Consider the following 19,916-nt stretch of genomic DNA (forward strand, 5'->3'; position numbering starts at 1 on the left):
ATATGTATAGCATCATATCAATCAACATTGTCACATAGCAAGGCCTTGACTAACATCTCTATCTCTTCATGAGATCTGAGCACAATGCTGGCGAGACCAATGATGTATAGACATCCTCATCATTGTCTCTCTCGAAACATACCCCACCCTAGTTCTGAGGGTGTGTTCCACCAGGATGATTCTTATCTTGGCTTCCCATTCCTAAAAGAATATCGGTCCTCTACAACTATACTTATATTGGATTCCCTAACACATCCTCAAAGAGCATCGGATGTCAGATCTTTACCCAATCCTCCATTCTGTCTTCCCAAGTAAAGACAAGAATGGTGTGTCTATCTCTCCCTCTTAATTAAGGAGGACATATCTATTCCAATAAAGGAATGGACTAATTCCTAATGAAGGAATGTACTTAAGCTCCCTCTTCGCTTAGGAATTTTGCTTCCAAGTTTCTACCAAGTAGGAAACTTGTTTCTAGGCTCTTTCTTAATTAGGGACCCACAATAGCTCCTTAGGTGGAGATTATGGGACAACCATATGCTTGAAGAACTCCTCCTCACAATGTCATGCACTTCTTTTCATTATCTAGGAGTCTTCATGTTTGGGACTTCTTCATGGGGCACATACCATCCATCACTTTCATCCATGACTCAGTCATGTCATCATCAGAAAGTGACCCATTCTGTTCATATATGGCCTTCCTTTATGTCATGTTGCCTTCCTCATGCCATGTTTCCATAAGGATCTTTCATCCCACTACATGGTCATCGATGGTGGAATATATCCATAGATATTCCCTCGGCAGCCCTGTACAAGCCCATCCAAATATTTGTTCAAAAATAAGAAATGAACATATAAATCAAAAAATACCTCTATGATGGTCTTTCATCATGACATCTTCTAGTTTGCATCAGCATCCTACATACATAGCGAAACATATCCTAGAGATATATGTTTTCAAGGGTCTCTTTCTTTTTCAGACTCCATCAAAGTCTTCATATCTTTCATTGAGATATCCTAGTTAAGTCTTCTTGGTCTTTGGATGTTGATTTCCTTCTTCCATGGTTGCATATCCCATTATCTCTTCCTTCTTTTCTTCACACATTTCATTCCCATGAGCTTCCAATCAGAGTTCCTCAATTGTAGTCAACCATCTCATACTTCATACGAGGGCATATTATGTTGATTTCATCTAATGAATGTGTGACCCATGCATTCCTACATCCCTTTGAAGGAGGATATCCTTTCTTTTGGTTATGCTCTCAAGATATAGCATTGATCCATGATATCTGCAACCATATGAGATGACTCTTCAATGTTCAATACAAGAATACATACCCCATTTTCCTTTGGGTCATCTAGACTTCCTGCAACAACTTCCTTGATTGAAAGAGCTTCAATCCCTTGATTTGCTTCACCTTTTATGTCATCATACCATCATCCCATGAATTCCACAAGTTTTGAATTCTTGATGAAACACTTGCTTCCTCTCTTGATCGGTGAACCTTTCAATGAAGATTCCATCAGAGAATCTTGAGGATCTAGAGTATCCCCATCCAACAGATGTTTCCTTTTAATAGATGTATGATGAGCCTTGCACTAGATGACCTTTTTCCTTCTCTTCCATAAGTGCTACCTATGTTACAAATGAGGTTTCCAAGAGCTACATCCTTCCATAGTTGACTTCCATGCTAAGACAATTTTTCATGATTTTATGATGCCTTGATGCATGCCATCATATTTCTTAGTGAATTGTGATACATATATCTTACAACATAAGACTTCAGAACTTGAAAATAACTTATGTGAGTAAGACTATCTCAATCATAATAGAGATCTCTTACCTCCTCATTCTTGGACTTCTTCTTTTTAGCTTCCTCCACTTCTTTGGTGATATGGTATTCTTCTCTTCTTCTTTTGTTATTGTCCTTCTTGATATTCAAAAAATCTCTTTTGTAGTTCCCATATTCTTGACACCCATAACATTGAATCTTAGTTATGTCCCTCTTCTTTTTCCAAGAACCAGACTTCCCAAATTTTTCCTTTCTTCTTGTCATGGTAGCATAAGCTTGATTTTGCTCACTTGATCCTACATTAGATTTTGCCTTTAGCCTGGATTATTCAATCTTTCATAGTGACCATAGATCTTGGAGTAGCTTCTTTCTTACCACAAATGCTTGAAGTAAAGTTACCCCACTCCTCCGGTAGTGCATTTAGTACAACTGTAGTCATTTCTCTATAAGACAAGACTTCTCCCAGATCTTGTAGTTGATCCCTGATTTCAGATGTTCTCATAAAGTATGAGGTTATTCCATCTTCCCTTGACATCTTTAGATTGTAGAGTTCTTGCCTTAATCAGATGACTTCTCTAGCAGTGCTTACGGAATACAACTCTACTAGTTTGTCATAGATTTCTTTTGAAGTTTCGAGTTTGGATACATATGGGATGAGGGGATCCTTGATAGATTTTATGTTAATCCTTTGAGCCATAACTTCCCCTTTCATAAAAATTTTAAGAGCTTGAGCATCTTCCTTTCTTGGTTTAGTGATAGATCCTTTGACATGTTTCATAACCTAATTTTCAATGAGATTCAAATCCATTTTTTCCATGCAAGATAGTTTGAAGCCCCAACCAATGTGTTTCTTTCCTTGCAAAAAGACATTTTGACAAATTTAGATGTGGACATAAATATACTTACTTGATAGGATGCTCCTTCTCCTTACTGCTTCCTTGATGTTGATGATGATATAGAGAATAGAAAACTTCTCCGTGTTGAAGATAGTTTTCTTCAATAATGATCCTTGATCCCACAAAGAGGGAGATCCCTTTGGATCCTTTGATGGTGGAGTCTTTGTTGATGAAGATCAATGATGAATTCTTAAATGGTAAGGACCTTGATTTGTAAATATCTTCAACTTGGTCTTCTTTTCTTGATGATGACACCAATACTTCTTTGTAGAGTCCTTCTTTGATCTAGGGTTATAATGATTCCTTTGTAGATATTGAATTTTTAAGATGATCTCTGTTTTGATGCCTTTCTCAAGAATTGATCCTTGTGTGTCTCTTGAAAGATTCCCTTCCTTGACTTTGTCACCTTAGCTCTGATACCATGTTGAGAAATCTAGGACATCAAGGTTAAGTGATTTTTCTTCTATTAGTAACTGCTTTTGAATGCTTTTTACTTATTATATTAGGGCCTTATTTTACTTATGTTAGTATAGTATTATTCTTCATCGAACAAATACCAATGCATGAACCATAAAGAAACATGAGACACAAAATATAGGCTATAAGCCAGGGCTAAAACCTCTCCCACTTGAGAGGAAAACCCGAAAAAATTCTTCTTCTTATAGATATTCCAATTGACGGATACCAAGACCAAGACATTTGCCACTCCAAGACCAAGACACAAGTTCCCTTTCATTGCTTCTCTTTCATGCCCAAGTCAACACTTGATTCAACTGCTTGTCTTCATTGTACTTTGGTTATACTTCAGATTTTCAGTCGTTGGTTCAACATTGCACTCCTTGTCTCTATTTCAAAAACCCTAGAAAATGTGTTTGACCGACTTTGACCCGATATCTTCCTCGCTCTAGAAGGAGACTTTCTTCCTTCAACTCGGCTACCCTTTGGCTTGACTTCTTCCTGAATTCAGTTGTCTTAGAGGTATGAAATAACTTTGGCCTTTTATACACTAGAAACAATCCCTTTACTTTGCATGTGTGGAGGTTATTTGACCCAAAAATAGTCCCAAAACAAAGCTAAAAGACTTCGTTGCTCCTTCCTTCCTTCTCGTTGGTTATAAGAATCCTTGACTATGACCTTCGCACTTCTTATTAGCTTTAGACCTTGACCAAAATCCATGCTCTGAAACGAGGTCGAGCCACCCTATATATAGTTGTTTCCCATGCATATAAGCTGACATGACTTGGAGACAAGGCCGACATGCCTTTTGGAGATCATTTTATTTTTCATCTTTGAGCCAACTAGAAGGATAGGTCTTATGCTTGTCTTGGAGGGATTTCATACTTAAATTTAATGACTCATTCAAAATGTAACATGCCCAAGAAGGGTCCTTCATACATGAAATTAACTCAATTTGATTTTATGACTAGATGACAAATCCTAATGGCTCACAATAGGAGCCATTACTAAAAATAAAATTCCTTGCTCATGAAACCCACAAGGCAAGCATAACAATAATAAATTTATTTTTCTTCTTTTCACCAATTACATAAAATTAAAATTACACATGTCATTATGAAGACTGAACCTAGTTACACGTTTCAATACATTCGACTCAAATCATTATCGTATCAATTGGTCCATGGCATATTCTTCCAGAGACATCACAATGGTGTTTTGTTGAAGTTTTTAGAGTCTCTTGACTCAAAGAGAGTCTTAAGGGACTTACATGATGGACCAGTAAGTGGACACTATGTTGGAGACACTACGACACATAAGGTTATGTGAGCTACATACTATTCGGTGACATTATTCATAGATTCTCATGTGTATGCTCGCAAGTGTCCCATTTGTAAAAAATGTGTTGGCTGAGAGAGAAGATCAACCTCTCCACTACAACCTGCAGTTGAAGAACCATTCCAAAAGTGGGGTTTAGATGTCCTTGGAGAGTTCCTCATTCATCGAAGTAACATTGGTACATTCTAACAACCACATATTATTTCACTCTATGGTTCGAAACTATACCACTCGGGCAAGTGAATGATTAGGAAGTCATCCATTTTCTTAATCAAAACATCATTACCAGGTTTGGTGTTCCTACTTCACTTGTTTTTTACAATGCAACATATTTCTCATCACTAAGATTATATGATTTTGCATTAGAAAATGGTATAGTATTAAAGCATTCATCAAATTATTATCCTCATAGTAATGGTTTAGCAAAATCTGCAAATAAAAAATTAGTTTTCATTATAAAGAAAAATTGTGTTGAGTGAACAAAGAAATTGGCACAATGCTTTGACAAATGCTCTTTGGGCTGATCGAGATACTCTGAAACCTTCTCTGGGAACTTCTCCTTATTTCCTTGTTTATGGAAAAGAGGCAATCCTGCCACTAAATCTCTAACTACCAGCTTTGCAATTTCCCCAAAAATCCTGAGGTAGACCTTTGCCTGACCATTCAGAGCATGATTGATACCCTTTTAAAGTTAGAAGAAGAAAGGCAAAAAACCAGAGAGAAATTTTCCATTCATCAAAAGTGCATCAAATGATTGTTCAATAAGAGGTCTACAAGAGGAAAAGAATTTAGCGTGGGATGCCTTGCCCTAAAGTGGGACAAATCCCATGAGAATAAGGGAAAACACACTAAGTTTCAATCCCTATGGATTAGTCCATATTTGGCACACGAAAACCTTGGCCTCCATACCTATCATTTACGATCTTTAGATGGGAATACTGAGTCCCATCCATAGAATGGCCAAGACTTGAAGTTATATCTCGAGTAGCAATCTTTGGATTGCATCCCTCACATGTACATATTGTTTTGCTTTCATCTTATTTGTTGTGTCCTTGTTATGTATATATCTCCGTCATTTTTTCTTTTCAATTTGTTTACAATGCATTTTTATCTTCAACTATACTTCCAGATCATTGTACATAAATAAGATCTTTTGTGAAAGTGGATTCTATTAGGCTCAATAATAATTTGTCGAAAGTTTAAAGGGTCATCGTGGAAACTATGCAACTCGTGGCAAACTTTAGATCTTGTTATGTTTGTTTCGTCCTGATTATCTCTAAGAGTTAATGACATCCAGACGATAAATAAGATTCATTCCAAATGAAGAACTTTAGTGGAACTACAATACCTTGTATCTATCATAGCATCTTTGTTGCTTAAGTCAATATTTGAATTAAATGGTGTTTAGAGCGAGCCGACCTGATCAAGTAGAGAAGGGAAAGGAGAAAAACTTAAGCAAGCATCTATTTAAGAAAATATTTAAATCCTTGTAAAACAAGAAACAACCTCTTTTTCTCATAAAATAAGTTGGGATCACTCTTCCACCCTAGTGCAGTAAACGCCTAAAAAAATGCCAATGATCATAAATAAAATAAAACAAAGGGCAAAGAAATGAGAAAAGCTTCTTGTGCAAAGAGGTGATGAAAGCAACTTCGTCAAAGTACTGAACAAGCTTGTTGGTAGCGAAGCAATGCTTGTGATTTTTTGAGTGATTCTATCGGGGTACTAAACAGGCTTACTGGTAGTGGAGCAACACCAGGGATTCACATCAAAATTTTCAACATCCTAAACTCGCAAAGACATATTATGCTTTTACCTAATCGAAAAAGTTGGAGTCTTGCTAGTATATTATGAAATGTGTTTAAACCGATGAAAGCGTTGGAAGAGATTACATTTATAATCGGGGCTAAGCAGTGAAGCTATGGTAATTCATAGGATGAACCAATACTTCCTGTGTACTAGAATTATATCATAAGTAAGGCCTAAATAGAGACACTGAGGTCCTACCAGGGAATCACCAAGTGTTGTAGCTTCTACAAAAACCCACCAAAATTTTCAACCTGGTCTAATTTTGGAGCCCCAACTAATCTCCCAAAAGATCAAGCTCTAAAATTTTCTAAGTGTTTGAGCTCATCATAATCTTGCTTCAATTATACCTAAGTAAAAGCACAATCGCAATTTACAAGCTTAACACACTTTTCTTTACTAGCGTAGTCACATGTCCTAGTGGTACCCTAGCTTTGAAGTCTATCGCATGATCCTACATTTGATTGCATTCTAAAGTGCGACCATGTTTCACATGTGGACGGAGTTATATAAAGGTTTGACCCCAAATCTTCATTTCATCATCTCATTTCTCCCTTCTAGAGATCCACACAATTTTTCTTCGTAGAGCTCTTTGTCTATCCTTCTAGAGTGTGACTGCACCATGCATCAAGTCTAGATAGGCTTCATTCCCTTCGTATCATTTCACTTGATTTCTACAATTGTGTCTTCATATGTTTTTGGTCTTCTGTGACTCTTTGTATTCCTATCAATAATTAATGTATATATAAAAGGTCATCCTAAATTTTGAATATACGCACTCTTGATCTAAACCTTCACTATACTTAGTCAAATTTTGAATCTTGCACTGACCTACAAATCTCGAATGTGATTTCCCTTAGTCGAAATATGCCTAAGTCTTGGTTTCATCGCACCTGCACAAAGCAAGGCCTTAGCATTTCATGACAATCTCTATTATCTCCAATTGCGCTAATGTTATTTCCCAAACGTTTTGTAGAACATCATTGTAATGCATATCCATAAAAAATACATGTGTCGTTGAGAAGTGTGAATGACCCATATATTAACCCTTCCTTTGTTTGTTGTGCCAACACGTGATAAAGGCATAACCTCGAAACCCTTATCATTACTAAGCCTGATTGCGCTAAGCCTTGAACATCCATTCTTCTTGTTGTGTTAACGCACCTCACAGTCATAGCCTAAAATCCTTTGTGTTTATGAGGCCCAATTGAGATTCACTCATGTTCCTGTACCTTTTGCTAGCGCGCTAGCACATCCTAGTCTCCTAGCCCAATTCATCTAGTGATATCAATCCCTACTACGCCAAACCATCAGCCTTGTCTTGTCTAGTGCGACTACACTTAAGCCCTAGTGCGCTGTGTTTTCTACAATGAAAAATACATAAAAATAATAAAGATAGAACAAATATTTCTTGGAATAATTTGTTTATCTACAATGAATGAATTTGAATTTCTAGGGACATGAAATCTTCCATACATCAATGTGTCGTCATCCACAAAAATCATGCCTCCAGTGACAAGCAAAGGGCCAATAAGGAAAACAATTGAAAGTAGCATTGAATGAGTGGTAATAGTCCTAAGCCCAAGGTGCCAGTCCTCAAGGACACAACCTGTTTCATTGATAAGTCAAGTAATTTCTCGGGAAAGAGATCCTAGATAATGAAGAAGATGCGAATGTTTATTTCAACATCAGAATTCCAAATTTCATAGAGTTGGTGCCCACTATCCTATGTTGCCTTGTGCGGAGACCATAAAGTGATTTCTATAGCACATTAACTCCAAAAATATGATTATCTGAAGCTCAAAAGGCGAAGTATTGGCCATGTATCAAGCAAACTACCTGCACATGTATTATAAGTTTCCCAAGCCACAAAAATACTTGAATTCCCAATGGTATGTCGGTTTCAAGAAGTCTATAAAAGGAATCCTCAAATCTTGGTGGTAAGAACCAAGTAAATTTCGACAGAAGCCCAAAGGAATATACAAAACCAAGACGTTGAGGAAGGTATATCAGTACCTAAAGGCTATGCGTTGTCGAATATATGGAAAAGATAATGCCAATTTATTTGAGGAGAAATGGATTTACATGGTATACCCTTATGCAACCGAAGGTATTATTTTCAATTGGTGTGACCTCTTAGCCATTTCCTTGTAGAATTGTGTCAAAAAAGAAAAGAATGCAGCGGAAGGTGAGAAACCTAAATTATATATGTCTTCGTATTTGATGGATGGTATATGTGCAAAGAATGAATTCCCAGGAATGGACTGGAAATGGGTCCTTACCATAGAAATACCACTGGTACCCATATATTGCAAAATACTCTCGAAAACAAGTTGTGGAGGTGTATATACAAAGATAATTGAATTCTTAATTTAAACATTATATCAGATGTTGTTTGACACCAAAGCATCAAGCATGCCAGACAAATCTAGAGCATCTCTATCATACATAATAGATTGGTTCACACCTCCCAATGGGACATTTATCAAAGCCTTTAGAGCATAGAAAAGGCCACATCTTATGACTTTATTTGTGACCGACAAAGTGGTGATGTAGGAAGTTGGTTATCAACTATCTACATGGTTATCTGGATCACTACAGAAGGCAAAAAAATCATCGTGGTTGATCTTCCCATTACGCATAGGATCACACAACCTAAAGAACTTGAAGAAGGCAGAAGCATAAATAAAAGAACTAAAGAGCCTTAAGTTTCATGAAATGGGATATAATCGATATGGTCCTAGAGGAATAACTACCCAACATTGTGCAAAACTCATATATACCTAGATGTATGCCTTAGTTTCCTAGGAAGAGGAAGAGGAGGTCAAGAATCATTATAATGCCACTAGAGCAATTGAGGAAGGTGAAGAAGTACTTCCTTCCAAAGTAACAAGTGTCCCAGATGATCAAGAAGGAGGGGATTGACATTCAAGAAAACATTGCATTAAAGAGGAAGCAAGAGAAAGAAGCTAGAAGAGAAGGAAGTAAAAAGTTGAAAGTTGATAAAGATGCTAAGAAGGCGGATGAAGAAGACAAGAAGAAGAAAGAGAAAAAAGAGGTACAAAAAAGGAAACTTAAAGAAGAAGCAAGATAAAAGGAGGAACAAGAAAAACAAAAACAAGAGGCAATGAAAAAGAGAAAAGAAACATTGAGAAAGAGGAAAGAAGAAGAGGCCTTAAAGAAGCAACAAGAAGAGGAAGAACATAAAATGAAGCAGCTCAAAGAAGAATAAAGGAAGAGAAAAGAGGAGGAAGAAATTGCAAATGAATTAGAAGAAGAGATAATTGCATAACAGATAGTTTATGAGAAAGCATAGGAGATCATATCAAAGGATGTGGAAGTTGAATCGATTATAGACACTCTGAACATTCAGCCTCCAACTCCTCTCACAGGAGGACATCTCCCACTTAGTGAAATGGGTATCCTGGCACCAGGAGAAGAAAGAATTTTGGACATTTCCAACTTCGCCTTCGATTAGTTCAAGCATAAGATCACCCGAGAGAGGAGGTAATACTTTCATAAAGAGCTAAAACATCATATCTCCATTAATTTACAGAGGGAAAATGTTGCAAACACAATAACTAATCCAAAAGAAATAGCCTCAACAAGAAAGGCTTTTGCAATAACTACAAAGAAGAATATTGATTATTTCATTCCCAAAGTCGACAAGTTGAAGAAATAATTTGTCAATGCACCACAATGGAACGAACAACTCCTTATAGAAAAGCAAAGTGTGTCTTCTACAAGTTCCAATAGAGAAGGTTTGCAATTTGTAGTTCTTATAGAGCTAAAGGAGTTAGAGGATATTATGAAACAAGTGTATGAAGAAATGATAACATTGCATAAAGTAGTGGCACCTTTATTTGAGATACAAAAGGAGTTACAGGAAAGGGTGAGGATATTGAGACTTTCTCACATGGCTATAGATTTCATTCAAGAATGGGGCACCAAATACTCCAATGCATCTGCATAATTGCCTAAGAAAGGTGGGGTCGAGGCTAAGATAGATAGAGTAGAAATGAAAATACTTGTGCAAACTCATGATCAACTAATCAACAACATAACGAATACTATATAAGCCTACCTAACGTTACATACTGGATTGAAGGCCCTAGTTCAAGTACACAAGATACCTTTTGTTGGTGTACCTGGAGAGGTGAAGCCGAGACAAGTTAACAAGTGAGAACTAAAGAAGAACTTGGATGTCATAAAGCATGCTATTGTTCAAGAAGATTCAGAAGTGACCAATGAGACCATTCTTGAATATGTAGCCGAGCAAGTCAAATTTCATACCAAATTGACAATGCTTTGGAACAAAGTGCAAGTGGATTCAAAGACAACATTGTGAGATGCTTTAGAGTGCAGAATGAGATATGACCAAGAGAAAGCACAAAAGGTGAAGGATATAACAACTGAGTACAAGGCATGGTATGAGTATGTTACAAAAGAGTTCCATATCATAGTGCCACAACTACAAATTACACAAATTTGTACATGAATTTATTTTGTTTTCCATAATTTTGTAAATGATAATTTTTGTAATTAGAAAATAGAAATTGAAAAGACATGTAGAAGTCCAAAGGTCACATAAAAGTTGAAGAGTCATGAAGGAAGTCCAAGAGTCACATGGGAGGTGAAAGGTCATCTCATTTCTTATAAGTAGCTCCACATGGCTAAAGAAAAAGAACTTTCAACTTTGGTTTATCTTGTAAGCATATTGTAGAGAGATTGTTATTCTTTTGAGAAGCAAAGTAGTACTTTTCATGTTTCACTATTAGATTGTGTGAGTGCTTCTTGTAGTTGTGCATTGCGATACCCCTATTTAATCCTCAGAAGCTCTTTGAGCAAGGTAGTTGTTTCTCACATATATCACAAGGCATTGAAAGACTCTTCTTGTAATGGTTAATGGTATGTGTTTGCATTTATATGTGTTGAAGAAAATGAACTATTTTATTATATCTAACACAAACCTCATTTCAAATTGTATGTCTTTATTCTTTAATGATCATTATTGGTCGCAAACTATTTTCCAATCAATTAGCCATTCTTTTCTTTACATGCATCTTTTTTTTTTAACAAGATCTGTTACTTTTTGTATTACAAAAAAAGAAAGGAGCTAAGTCCTTTTACATTCCGGAGGGTGCTGGTTCTCAAGAGAGGCGCAAAATGGGAGTGCAGTCCCTGCCTCAACCTTTGAGACCTTGTTTCTTTAATTTTCAAAAGCTAAAAAGGCATACTGCCTAACAAACTGCCTGAGTAACAAACAAAATTTACAAAGCATAGTAAAAAGATTACATAAGAATCACCAGAATTGGTTCACTGACTCTTCCGGCTGCTGTCCCCGTTTCTTGTTGTACCTTGAGGAAGTTTCTCCTTGCTGACTTTGGTTTAGTGACTTGATATAATCCACAGCTTCCTCCAGGTGCTTGCATTTATCCTTCAGGTCTTCAATTTCGACTCTTTGGTTGTTGATTTCTCTTTGCTTGTAAACATCAATCATCTTCATCTCGGATCTTAGATCTTTAAGAGATTGGTTGAAACAACCTATCATAAATCTATTGGCCCTACAGGTCAGGCAGCTCTCGTTCTTTTTAACTTTCTCTAATGGATTGCATGACATTTTTCCCTTCTGATTTGTTCTGTCAGTTGTTTTTCCTTTGCTTGGAGGATGTTCTCTTGGCTTGGACTGATTTCTTCTTTTATCTCTACTTCTTTTGGCTTTGTTCTGGACTATTTCTGGTGTCTTCAAAGATTCCTTGTTAATCCTGCAATGTTGTGTATACTTTGAGGCCCAATGACAATTTGAGGGCGGGGTAATGTTCTGCTTGTAAAACAAGGAGGAAGGGAGATCTGTATTCTCAGGATCAGAGATGGAGAGAAGGCTCTGGGTTCTGATGATAATGGAGGAATCAGAATGGGGATGGTAGATACGAATCAAATAGGGTCATTTTTCAGGAAAAGAAACTAGATTGAGAATATTTTCAATCCTAAAACCAATGTCAGTTTTAAACTGTGAATGTAAATTGAAAAGCAGGGTGTTACTGTTACCTTCGTTATGAGTTTTGCTATTGTAATTAAAATTCAACGCACAGTCTGCTCTTGAATCTCCAACTATGGGGCTTCGTTGAACGTGATCCAACTGCTGAGTGGGGAGGATTGCAGAGCTGTTCCGCCTATGCCTCTGAAGCTTTATGTTGAGCTCTTTGCTAATGCTCCTTGCGTTACTTACAGTAATGCTTACCTGTTGTCTATCCCAGTGATGAGAACACCAGTGTGGATAGTTCAATTTATAGTTTTTTGGGTGATGAAAATTCCTGTTGCTGTGGGTATCCATCATGTTTCGTTTGCTCATGACTGCACAGGTATCCACTACACATCGAGAATGGCATTCGATACTATCTTTGGACCGATTATGCCTAATATGGCACATACCTTCTTTATTCAGAACTTGAGGACGGTTGCTGGCTTGATTTAAGTCGTGATGGATCATTTTTGGGATTGTTAGGATCCCCTGCTCTATGCGAGGAAGATAACACTTGATAGTATGGACTGTCAACTGAGAAAGAATCCCCTGCTCATTGATGCTAACTTCAGTTGTTATGCTTGCTGATTTGATGTTGTGTGCCCTCATGTCATTTTCAAACCAGACCTCAATTGAAAACGAATTAAGGGATATTTTCTTCATAAATTTGATTGTCCTCTTTCACGGTCCCGACTTGCCTCTCCACTGCCTCGTTGGCTAGAGTATCTGCATCCTTGTTTTGAGTTCTTAAAACATGCTTAAAGGCTATTTTCCCCATATTTTTTGTGCTTATTTTGATTCTTTGACTTATTTTGTTAATTGCTGAGCTTTTGAATTCATTTCCTGTTTCCATAGCTGCAATAATGATTGTGAAATCCCCAGTTATTATTGGGTCTTTTATCCCTTTTTTTATTTAAGATCTTTGTGCCTAGCAGAAGAATATAGGCTTCTGCCCTGTTGTTTGACATCTCTCCTAAGCCCCATTCATAGGTTGATATTCTCTTACCATTCGGATCTAGGATTAAACCACCTGCTCCTGCTTTGCCTAGGTTGTTTTTTGAGGCTCCGTCAAAGAATAGTATGTACTTCCTTTGTTCTTTGATTCACTCAGCCATTTCCGTGTCATTCAGACGTAATCTCCACTCCTTGTTTTTTTGCAATGCCTTTGTTTATTTTTTTAAAAGCTTCTGATTTAGTTTCTATTAAAGCTTCGTTGTACTAGTCTCTTTCTTCTTGTTGTAAGTTGTTCTAGTCCATTCTTGCTACTCCATTTGTACCTATTATTTCCAAGACTTGACTCCAAGTTTTTGATATAATAATCCCTATACTTGGTTTTTGTCCTTTAAATATGCACTTGTTTCGAGCTAGCCATATTTGCCAACATAAAATGGAGGGAAGGCATTTCCATATTCTATTTATTATGGATTTTTTCTTCTTAGTATATGGGTAGCTTTTTACCCAGGTTTTGTGAAGATTTGTCAGCTGCATTGAGGAGCTTATGCTTAAATCTAGTGGGTTTATCAGTTGCTTCCAACAATCTCTCGCCATCATGCAGCTCATAAACAAGTGCTGAATATTTTCCTCCTCCCTTTGGCACATGACACATTTTGAAGGCCCTTGAAAGCCCTTTTTTTTAAGTTTTCCGCTGTGAGAATTTTACCTTTCAGAAGAGACCAAGTGAAGAATTTAATTTTGGGCAAACACTCATTTTTCCAAACTACTTTCCGGAGATTCCAATCATCATGGCTGCTGTAATTTTGGAAATAATTATAACCTGATTTCACTGTATAATTTCCCCCGCTTGCATCCCAAACAAACTCATCTTGATCCTCTTTATTTATAGGCGCTGCCCCAACTAGAAGAATATTCAAATCTTACCATTGGCTTTTCAATCTTAGAGGTAGTGCCGACACTCTCCAATTTATCCATGTATTCTGATCCCATTCAGAAATTGAATATAATGTGTTGAGGTTTTTCTCCTCCATCCAATTTTGCAATCCTCTTAGATTTTGCTGCTGTCTTAGAGGATTTTACCCCATTATTCTATCATCCCATGTAGAAATTGTTTCTCCATTGCCGGGATTTTTAGAAATTTGATCTCTTATGTGGGGAATGGTCTTTTTCACCAATTTCCAGATTTGGGTGCAGGGTCGATCTAGGATTATTTTAGTGAGCATTTTTGTCCTTTGACAATTTAAATATTTCCTTGTTAGAGCTTTTTCCCACCACTGATCTTCGCCATTTATCATTCTCCAGACGATTTTAGTCCCTAGAGCAATATTCATTAGTCTTGGTAACTGAATTGCAATTCCTCCTTTCTCAAATGGGAGAGTTACTTTCTCCCATCGAACTAAGCTGAATTTTTTATTTTCTTGTTTTCCTCCTTGCTAGAGGAAGCTTTTAATAATTAATTCCATTTTCTTGTGTGCACTTACCAGAGCCATTATTATTTCATACTGATATATTGGTAGCGCCGATAGAAGGGCCTTAATCATAATTGTTCTTCCTACCAGGTTGAGCCACATCATTCCCCAATTTTGATTTTTTCCCCTCATTCTCTCCACATGCTTGTTCCAAACTTCTGATTTGACCATTTCCTTTGCTAATGGAAGCCCAAGATAAATGAAATGACTCCATTTTATTTGTACTAGTATTTCCATTATCTGGGAAATTCTCTGCATTGTATTTATAGAAATATTCCAGCTATAGATTTTGCATTTGATGTTGTTTAAAAGTCTTCCTGAGACAGAAAGAAAATCATCTAAAACTTTTTTGAATCGTTTTGCAATGATGCAAGATACTCCCCCTATGAGGAGGGTATCGTCTGCAAAAAGGGAATGATTTATCTCTTTGACTCCTCTTGAGATCTGAATACTTGTTATTTTTTTTCTCTCTCTCTAATTTTCTATATGAACACTTAGAGATTCTGCCATTGTGATGTAAAGAAAGGGGGAGAGAGGACATCCTTGTCTCAATCCAATAGAGCTTTGAAAAAAATTACTTGGTCTTCCATTAATTAAAGGAGCTGTCCAAGGATTGGTAATACAAGCCATAATGATGTCTATGAACTTTATTGAGATGTCGAACTTTTTGAGGACTGCTACAAGAAATGTGTGATTTACTCTATCAAAAGCATTGGCCATGTCTAACTTGATGACCATTCCCTTTTCTTTTCTTTGGATGCTACTGTGAATGGCTTCCCGTACAATTATCACATTATTTGTGATTTGTCTTCTTGGTACAAAACCACCTTGATTTTCTGAAATAATAGTTGGCGGAATTTTTTTTATTTCTATTTGCTAAATTTTTTGTGATTATTTTGTAGGATGAATTACACAAGGAGATAGACCTATATCTGCTAAAAGATGTTGGATTTGGCTCTTTGGGAATGAGGGCCAAGTAGGAGGCTTTTGTGTTTCCCCCAATTTTATTTTTTTTGAAGGTATTTTTAATCATTCTCGCTAAGTCTTTCTTGATAGTTTCCCAATGGTTCCTGTAAAAAGTTATTGTAAAGCTGTCCAGTCCTGGAGCTTTATCAGGGTGTAGACCCCACACTGCTTCTCTGATTTCCTCCTCAATGACATCTTTATCTAATTCTCTGTTTTGCTGCTCGCTGATTTTTTTATTTATTTGCTGTAAAAATTCTTCACTATCCACTTGCTGGTTGCTGGCTGAAAGTAGATCTTTGTAATGGTTGTGGACTGCCTTCATAATTTCTTCTATTCCTTTTATTTCTTGCCCCTCTACTTGTATTTGCTCAATCTGATTTCTAGTTCTCCTTATTTTCATTATGTTATGAAAAAAAGCGGTGTTTTTATCGCCCACTTTCAACCATAGACATCTTGATTTCTGCCTACTTTCTTCTTCCTCTCGCCGATTTTGCTTATATAATTCCAAAAAAATCTCTTTTTCTTGTAAATGGTCTTGCTCACATTCTTGTTTTCTCTCTCTTTCCTTACTGATATTATCCATTTTTTTTGGAGTTCTATTTTGTTTGCTTTATCTCTGAGGTCATTTTCTCTTGCCCAGGATTTTAAGTGAATTCTTAGATTCTTTAACTTTGTTTCCCACACATACTGGGGAGAACCTGTTACATTTGTTTTCCAACTTTCCTTAATTTGTTTGCCAAACTCCTCTTTGCTGTCCCATGTTTTATTATACTTGAAGGGGAGAGGTCCTTGATTTTCCAGCTTATCCAAGGTCAATACCACTGGCTTATGATCTGAAGCTGACGCATGAACAATTGTGCTTTTCACAATGGTGAAGGTTGCTGCTATATTTTCATGGATAAGAATTTCTGTCCAGTCTTTCCTTTATGTTGTGTTTTCCTATTCTTTTGTTGTTGCAAGTGTACTTTCCATTGCTTAGGGTAGTGTCAATTAGTTTTTGTTCCTCTATAATTTCTTCCAATGTTGTTTTTGATGGGTCATTATAGAATTTCCCACCAAACTTCTCATCTATGTTCCTGATCAGATTTAAGTCTCCTCCCAAAATTAGATTACCTATTTGTCTTTCTGTTGCTTCTTCTTTCATCGACTTCCAACAATGCTCTTTGTCTCTGTAATGGTTGGGGGAGTAAATATTTATAATGCAGTATTCCTCCTTTGTGTTGATATTTTTCAGATCTGTTCTTATCTAATGAGTGCTGATTTTTTGGTTGACTAAATCCCATTTCCTTTTGTTCCAGATAGTGCATATTCCTCCTGAAGTTCCATTAGATTCTAAAGCTGTTCCATCATAATCTTTTTTGTTTTTGGATCATTTTTTGATTTTCTTGCTTGCTTGCTTTGGTCTCTTGTATCATGAAGATGTCTGGCTGCTCCTGTTTTATTATGTCTCTAACTGCGTTGATTTTAAAGGTGGTTCCAAGACCCATACAATTCCAAGAGACCGTAATCATTACTTACTATTTTTTTGATGCGTCCCTCCCTTTTCTTTATGCTGATATTTTTCGTTGCTTCCTATCTGTTTACCAAGGAAAGAGCCCATTGGCTACTGTGTACCTATGGCCATTTCCTTAGCTGCAACCTCATCCCTTATTTCTTTATTAGATTTCCTTCCCACTTTTTTTGGCTAATCCCATATTTGGGGATTTTCTTTTGCTTTGTTTCTAGTTAGAATTCGGTCCACAAAGGGCGGAGGGGGGGATGGGATATGGTTAGGAGAAGAAATGAGAGTTGATGCATTGGATGGGGAAGGGGATCTCGGGGAGGGCAGATCTTCTCCCAACGGTTCAAAAGGATTTGGAGATGTGAGGACTGGAGGGGCAGTATTTACTGGTGGAACTTGGGCTATTTCATTTGTCTCTTGTGGCTGTGAGGAGGTTGAAGTGTTATGTTTATTGAGATATTTCTTTCTTTTAACTTGTTCCCATGTGTCTTCTTGTACTTCAACTCTTTCAGCTTCTTTTTTTTTACTACATCTATTTGCAAAATGACCATATTTGTGACATACCTTGCATTTAAATGGAATTTGCTCGTAGTCCAGTTGCTGAATATGAGTCCACTGATCATCCTTGATCCTTATCGCCTATGTGAGACCTTTACCTAGATCTACTTCTACGCATATTCTTGCGCAAGCATGCATGTTGTCTTTGGGTTCACACATGTCTACATATTTACCCACTCCATTTCCAATAGCTTTTACCGAGTCGTCATCCTAGCAGTGGAGGGGGAGATGCAATAGCCTGACCCACACCGGGACTGCACTTGGTACATCCATCTATGGATCGAAGTCTGGAGTCCATCTGTTCAGGTATAGTCCTCTCGAGTCCATGAAATAAGGTCTGTTTCTAAATATTAAATCTCTGTCTTCCTTTGTTTCAAATAGGAAGGTGTAATACCCCCTCCCACAAAAACGAATAGCTATCTTTCCTTGAGTATTTGCATTCCAATTTCTTTCCACCCATTTATAGACTGATTTGGGGGAAGGCCAAAGTCCTGTAAACTGACCCACAAGACTGCGTTATGCTAAGGAAATGGCAGCTCTTCTTGGAAGAGTAGGCAATACAGATATCTTAGGAATATCCGCAAGTTTCTTCACAAATTTGTTAACTGATGGCCTGATTCTTGAAGCTCCATTTTCTGATATCAGTGATGCAAATGCTACTTCATTTTCATCGGTCCCTTGATGAGAGGAAGAGTGGGGGTCTCCCTCTGAAGAGGGATGCATGGTTTGAAAAGCCTCAGCAGCAGGAGGCTACCAAGAGAGGGGACTGCAAATGGCAAGGTAGGCTAGTGAAAGAGTAGCTCAGGGAAGGCATATGCGGATCGATCGAAAGGGATTCCTCAGAAGGAACAAGCAAGGCCTGAAGGAGGCTCAGTAGCAGGGGGCTGTCGAGTGAGGAAGCTACAGGAGGTAGTGACGACGGCTAGGTATCCATTGGGTCAATCGCGCACAGAGAAAACACAAATTACTATCCTTGTTGTGCCATAGTACCAATCAGGTTGGACCAAGCTCTATTGAAAGCCTTCTTTACATGCATCTTTATTAGAGTAATGCTAACATCATTTTGGTGAAGGTTCATACTTTTCATTTCACTCGTGTTAGCATTGTATGCTTATTATTTGTAAGTATCTCACATAGCTATCTTTACTTGTTTTTGTCAAAAGTGATAGTAGTTTTCTCACATGTTGTTGGTTTGTGCCAAAGCATATCATAAGTCAAACGGAATGGAAACCAAGCCGATGGATGGGACTCCTATTCCAAACAATGTGGGGTCTAGTTGGGACTTTACATTGGGGAGATCCCCTATCATTGGCAGAATATCCAGGCGCGTCAACAAACACCAAAAGAAGGATGTAGTAAAATTAAACTAGATGCAAGTGACTTCTATGTGTTTGGCAATGCATCATGGGCTCACATTCCTAATAAAAAAGGAAAGTATTGTAAGCTAAAAGTGAGAAGTGCAATTTTGTTAGATATTCCGAAGATGTTAAATGTTATAGACTTCTTCAATCTAATTCCATTAAAATTATAATGAAGAGAGATATTAAGTTTAATGAAATCTCTCCACCTACAAGCCTAGTTTGTCACTTGTGTTATCTTTAGCCTACAAGCCATCTTCAACATCTGTGCCATTTTCTTTTTCCAACTTTCTATTAGCAATCCTTTTTTGGGTTGTTCTTCATTTCACCTCCACCTACTCACCTTCCTTCAACCGGGTCCATTGAACATGAACCTGCACCAACACCATCGCTTCTTAGATGGATCCATGGAACACGAGAAGTAGCTGGAAATCTTATCTATGATCCTGCAGATCAACATTATACATGTTTATAGTTCCAACGACCCTCCTCTCTTCTGGCTCAAGTTTCAAAGACCCGTGATCTAGAAACATTTGCAGAAGCTTATGTCCATCTAGATTGTGAAACAACAATGAATGAAGAATATTGTTCTTTAATAACAAACAATACTTGGGATCTTATACCTCTTCCAAAAGGAAGAAAAGCCATCAAATGTAAATGGGTGTATATAACTAAATATGTATCAGATAAAAATTTTGAAAGACGTAAGGCCTAGTTTGTTACCAAAGGATTTTCTCGAGCTGAAGGGGTTGCTTATAATGAAATCTATGTCCTCTCAGCCAAAATGAATTCCATCTGCATT

Source organism: Pinus tabuliformis, chromosome 1_2 (genome assembly GCF_031772625.1).
Source record: "Pinus tabuliformis cultivar Carrire ecotype Pingquan chromosome 1_2, CPIR1, whole genome shotgun sequence".
Lineage (NCBI taxonomy): Eukaryota > Viridiplantae > Streptophyta > Pinopsida > Pinales > Pinaceae > Pinus > Pinus tabuliformis.